This window comes from Sminthopsis crassicaudata, chromosome 3 (assembly GCF_048593235.1).
Source record: "Sminthopsis crassicaudata isolate SCR6 chromosome 3, ASM4859323v1, whole genome shotgun sequence".
In the NCBI taxonomy this organism is placed as follows: Eukaryota; Metazoa; Chordata; class Mammalia; order Dasyuromorphia; family Dasyuridae; genus Sminthopsis; species Sminthopsis crassicaudata.
This window is the reverse complement of record NC_133619.1, coordinates 359,355,106-359,361,560: the sequence shown is the minus strand read 5'-3', so window position 1 is coordinate 359,361,560 and position 6,455 is coordinate 359,355,106. Positions and strand designations below refer to the sequence as shown.

Below are 6,455 nucleotides of genomic sequence, written 5' to 3'. Positions count from 1 at the left end.
AAAGTTAGAATTCAAGGGGATCATGACTGACTAGAAGAAGGATTTTTGAACTGAGGTTCATAAACTTAAATACAAACATATATTATATGTATATATGTGTACATATATATTACTATAATTATTATCTTTCCTTGTAGTTCTATGCATTTTATTTTATGCATTTAAAAAAAACATTAATTTATGAAGAATTTCAGAGGCTAAAGAAGTAGGAGGAAGCCTGACAAAGAAGTCATGCACAAAACTTAAGAACTTCTAAGTTAGATCTGTGTTCTGAATCTAAAACAATTCAATAGATATAACACTAAAATATAGGTTTCATTGCATTTTTTCTTTATTTTGTGAAATATTTCCCAATTACATTTTAATCCAGTTTATCTGCATTGGAGTGCTGTAGTACTGTGGGGTCATCTTTGATCCCTGTAATTTTACTATCTAAAATTCACTGGTCTAATTCAGACATGATAATTCCAGAGTTTGGTTAGCAGACATATTAAAAATCAAATCCTTAGGGTTAGAAGCAGGGGAGAAAGTTGGGTAAAATTATACTGGAGACCAGTGTCTTTTCTTGTTCTATTTTCAATGAGGATTGTTGCCTTTGTAGCAGTTTGCAATCCATATACAGGATGTGAAATTGCTTAAGGGTAGCATTGCATTGTATTTATAGAGAAAATATTCTCTCTCAGGAAATGGAGGTAGATTTGACTTAGAATCCAGATGGTATGCAGCTTGTTGCTTACCTGGGAACTAAAATGGACAGTCTGTTCCTTGCTGCTGCAGGCTGTTGGGCTTTGTTGGTATCCTCCTTCCTCCAGGAAACAGTTTAATGAGGATGTAAACACCTAATTTCAGAGTATTAGGAAAGTATTATCTGTTAATTTGACAGAACTAGAAAGATCTACAAAGCCCTCTCTCTAAAGGTAAGGACCAATATTCAAAAGATAAGAGCTTAGTAAACTTTTTAAAAAGTTACTCTTCAAATACCTGGCAAATTCCTCATCTTGTATGGAAGAAAAAGTTGTCACTTATTCACCTTCCTTTTTGAGATGCAATGGGAAAACTATGAAAGTACTGTAGTATCCCTTTAGAAAGATAAATTTCATAGGAAGCAGCTGATAAGCTATTTCCCACTAATGAGTTCATAAGAAAAAAAAGCATAATGGGTTACTGAGGCATAAAGAGGTCTATTGATTTGTAAAAAGTCATAGATTTTTTTTGCACTTTTTAATTAATTTTATAATTATAAAATTTTTGACAGTATATATGCATGAGTAAATTTTTTTTATAACATTATCCCTTGTATTCATTTTTCCAAATTTTCCCCTCCCTCCCTCTGCTCCCTCCCCTAGATGACAGGCAATCCCATACATTTTACATGTGTTACAGTATAACCTAGATACAATATATGTGTGTAAATCCAATTGTCTTGTTGCACGTTAAGTATTGGATTCCAAAGGTATAAGTAACCTGGGTAGAAAGACAGTAGTGCTAACAGTTTACATTCAATTCCCAGTGTTCCTTCTTTGGGTGTAGTTGTTTCTGTCCATCATTGATTAACTGGAAGTGAATTGGATCTTCTTTATGTTGAAGATATCCACTTCCATCAGAATATATCTTCATACAGTATTATTGTTGAAGTGTATAGTGATCTTCTGGTTCTGCTCATTTCACTCAGCATCAGTTCTTATAAGTCTCTCCGAATCTCTCTTTATTCATCCTGCTGTTCATTTTTTACAGAGCAATAATATTCCATAACATTCATATACCATAATTTACCCAACCATTCTCCAATTGATGGACATCCATTCATTTTCCAGTTTTTAGCCACTACAAAAAGAGCTGCCACAAACATCTTGGCACATACAGGTCCCTTTCCCTTCTTTAGTATTTCTTTGGGATATAAGCCCAGTAGTAGCACTGCTGGATCAAAGGGTATGCACAGTTTGATAACTTTTTGGGCATAGTTCCAAATTGATCTCCAGAATGGCCAGATTCTTTCACTACCCCACCAACAATATATTGGTGTCCCAGTTTTCCCACATCCCCTCCAACATTCATCATTATTTGTTCCTGTCATCTTAGCCAATCTGACAGGTGTGTAGTGGTATCTCAGAGTTGTCTTAATTTGCATTTCTCTGATCATTAGTGATTTGGAACACTCTTTCATATGAGTGGATATGATTTCAATTTCATCATCTGAGAATTGTCTGTTCATATCCTTTGTCCATTTATCAATTGGAGAATGGTTTGATTTCTTATAAATTAGGGTCAGTTCTCTGTATATTTTGGAAATGAGGCCTTTATCAGAACCTTTAAGTGTAAAAATATTTTCCCAATTTGTTACTTCCCTTCTAATCTTATTTGCATTAGTATTGTTTGTACAGAAACTTTTTAGTTTGATGTAATCAAAATCTTCTATTTTGTGATCGATAATGATCTCTAGTTCTCCTCTGGTCATAAATTCCTTCTTCCCCACAGGTCTGAGAGGTAGACTATCCTCTGTTCCTCTAATCTATTTATGATCTCATTCTTTATGCCTAAATCATGAACCCATTTTGATCTTATCTTGGTATATGGTGTTAAGTGTGGATCCATATCTAATTTCTGCCATACCAATTTCCAGTTTTCCCAACAGTTTTTTTCAAATGATGAATTTTTATCCCAAATGTTAGTATCTTTGAGTTTGTCAAACACTAGATTGCTATAGAGTACCCTTTTTTGTCCTTTGTACCTAATCTATTCCACTGATCGACTGGTCTATTTCTTAGCCAATACCAAATGGTTTTGGTGACTGCTGCTATATAATATAGCTTTAGATCAGGTACATCTAGGCCACCTTCATCTGAAAAGTCATAGATTTTAACCCAAGTGTATGGACATACCCACATGACAGACACTATTGGAAACCAACTTTTATTTAATTCCATGATGTTTTTGAAAGGAGAGAAAGTATTTTTAGGTACCCTATGTGTTGATAACCTTTTGTGCCTTGAGAGATGGAAATAGAAATATAAATTATTAAAGGTAATAGTGGGAAAATATAAAACAATTCCTAACAAATCATTTATTTGCACCAATCCATATCTTTCAAAAAAAATTTACTTTGCTGAGCTTAAGATTAGCAATGTTAGTTTCCTTGTTATCCCTCCCTTTCCAAACACATTCTACCTATCTCCTTTGCATTTTTTATTCTTTTTGTTTTTGTTTGCTCACATTTTGGTTCTTTCTTTTTTTTAATCTGATTTTTCTTATGCAGCACAATAATTTTATAAATATGTATGCATATATTAGATTTAACTTATATTAAAAAAAGAAAATAAAAGGTATGCATAAGAGAGATAACAAAGATATATGAAATATTATCTTTGTCCTAGCTCCAGGCAAGTAAAGAAGATATCTCTTTTTTTGCAATTCTTCTTTGAAATCATACCATCTAAGAGTGGAGCCAAGATGGTGAAATCAGGAAGCTGCCCTAACTCTCCCAGTTTCTCTTGAGAACCACATGAAACCAAGCCTCTGAACAGAGTCTGATGGAATAAAATCATTCTTCAGTTGAAGTTAGAATAGAAAAACTTCAAAAAAATCAATCTCACTAGGGTGCAAAGGGTATTCAGCCCAGGTCAGATAGACTCTTGGAAAGCCAGAGAGAGGGTCACAAAAAATCAGCAACAAAGACCCTAAGTTCTGGCATAGTTGAAGAGAATAACAGTGGGGCAGCCTCCAGTTCTAGCTCAAAAGGCAAACTCTGGAAAAACAGGCTGTTTCCTAAAAAGAGCAGCCAAAGCTTTCCCTTGCCAACACAAGGGGCCATTGTACTCAAAGCCAAAGCTCAGAACTATACACGCAGCTTGGTACAGTATCCCCTTTACTCCCAGAGAAGAGGTCAACCATAAAAGTAAAAGAAAGGAAAAAAAAGGAAATATTAAAAGGAAAGGAAAGAAAATGAGCAAGAAACAGAAAAATGCTAGCTTTCTGTAGGTCCTCCTGAAGGGCCTTGTTCTCAGCATGATAGACACCACAAGAATGACAAGAATATAGAGTCCAAAGTCTTTATTGTCTCTTACACAGTCTCTGTGTATCATAGTTTTACCCAGTCTCATCCAGCAATCTAACAATCTGCCAGTCTCAACCAATCTCCCTCAGAATCTGACTTCGTCCCCAGTTAAAATACCCTATTATAATTACATCATTACTGAATTATATAATAATTACAATATAATTACATAATTACTGAATATGTGTGAACTAGGGAACCATTATCTCATCAATTCTACTGTTAATACCTTGTTTCAAGTATACTTCTCTAGAGTTTTGGCTCTCTACAGAAAAGTGTCTTGAGTACAGAAAGCTATTATGGTGACAGAGCAGAGCAAAACATAAACCCAGACAAGGACACAATGTGCACAGAAGAAATCTCAAAGAATGATATGAATTGATGTCAAGCTCCAAAAGACTATTGGAACTACTCATAAAAGACTTCAAAAGGCAAATAAAAGAGAAGAAGAAAAAATGAGAAAGAAAATGAAAAGTATTTTCAGACTGGCTAAGATGACAGGAAAAGATAATGATGATATTGGAGAGGATGAGGGAAAACTGGGACATTAATACATTATTAGTGGAGTTATGAACTGATGCAACCATTCTGGAGAGCAATTTGGAACTATGCCCAAAAAATTATCAAACTGTGCATACCCTTTAATCCATTAATGTTTCTATTGGGTGTATGCCCCAAAGAGATCATAAAGGAGGAAAAAGAAACTACATATTCAAAAATGTTTGTGGCATTTCTTTTTGTAGTGGCAACAAACTGGAAACTGAGTGAATGCCCAGCCACTTGGAGAATGGCTGAATAAAATATGATATATGAATGTTACGGAATATTATTGTTCTATAAGAAATGATCAGCAGGATGATTTCAGATAGGTGTGGAGAGATTATAGGAACTGATGCTAAGTGATGTGAGCAGAACCAGGAGATCATTGTACATGGGAACAAGAAGATTGTATGAAGATTAATTCTGATTGATGAGGCTCTTTTTCAATTCAATTGATGAGGCCAGTTCCAATGATCTTGTGATGAAGAGAGCCATTTGCACCCAGAGAGAGGACTGTGGAAACTGAGTGTGGATCACAATATATGACTTTCATCTTTCTGTTCTTGTTTGCTTCCATTTTGTTTTCTCTTTTTTTTTTTTTCTTTTTGATTTGATTTTTCTTGTGCAACACAATAATTTTATAAATATGTATACATATATTGGATTTAACTTATATTTAAAAAAAAGAAAATGAAAGATATGTATACGAGAGTCAACAGTTTGGAAAAGGAAAGAAAAAAATTTGTGAAGAAAGCAAATTTTTAAACAGTAAAATTAGCCAAAAGGAAGAGAAAATGCAAAAGACAATTAAAGAAAATCACTCATTTAAAACTAGAACAGAGGGAATGGAACCTAATGATTTTGTGAGGCAATAAGAATCAGTCAAATAAATGAAAAAGCATGAAAAAATGGGGAAAAATATAAAATACCTCATTGGAAAAATAGTCAACTTGGAAAGCAGATCAAAAAAGTATTGGCCTACCTGAAGGCCATGACCAAAAAAAATTAGCCTAGATAGCATTCTACAAGAGATAATTAATGAAAATTGCCCCAACATTCTAGAAACAGAGGGTGAAATTGAAAGAAATATCTATCACCTTTGGAAATACATCTCACAAGGAAAACCCTAAAGTTGTGAAACTCCAAAACTACAATCTCAAGGAAAACAATTGCAAACTACCAGACAAAAACAATTCAAATATTAAAGAGCAACAGCCAAGATTAACCAGGATCTGGCAGCTTCTACAATAAAGGATTGCAGGACCTGGAATACCATACTTCTTTTTTTTTTTTTTCCTAACATTTTAATAGTTTTTATTTACCAGATATATGCGTGGGTAATTTTACAACATTGACAATCGCCAAGCCTTTTGTTCTAATTTTTCCCCTCCTGGAATACCATACTTCTAAAAGCAAAAGACTTAAGGTTACAATCAAAAATTAATTAGATTTAGCATCATTTTCAGGTTGGTTGATGGAGCTTCAATGAAATAAGGGACTTTCAATCATTTCTATTGAAAAAAAAAAAACAAATAGAAAATTTTAATCTACGAACAAAGTAATTCAAGAGAAACATAGAAAGATGAACAGTGGAAAATATATTTTATTTAAAAGTAAAACTGTTTACATCCCTACATGGTAAAACACTATCTATAACTCTTGGGAACTATATGTGCCACTAGGGCAGACAAAGAATATCTGTGGATGGAGGATAAGGTTGTGAATGAACTCTGATGTGACAAAATCAAAGGAAAAAAAAAAAATTAGGGATAGAAAAAGCTCTGTCCTGCAAAAAAAAAAAAAAAAAAAAAAAAAAAAGAAAGAAAAGAAAAAAGTGGAAGTATAATGGGAAAATGAGTTTGCA

At 33.6% G+C, this 6,455-nt stretch overlaps 1 long non-coding RNA gene across 1 annotated transcript in view; it reads right to left on the bottom strand.

Moving 5' to 3' along the window:
• Nucleotides 1-758: 758 nt before the first annotated feature.
• Nucleotides 759-6,455, bottom strand: part of LOC141559560 (uncharacterized) — a 182,916-nt gene continuing 177,219 nt past the window's right edge. Inside the window, exon 5 of the long non-coding RNA XR_012487487.1 lies at nucleotides 759-839. This is a non-coding gene — a long non-coding RNA (uncharacterized LOC141559560). The remainder of the gene's footprint in view (nucleotides 840-6,455) is intronic.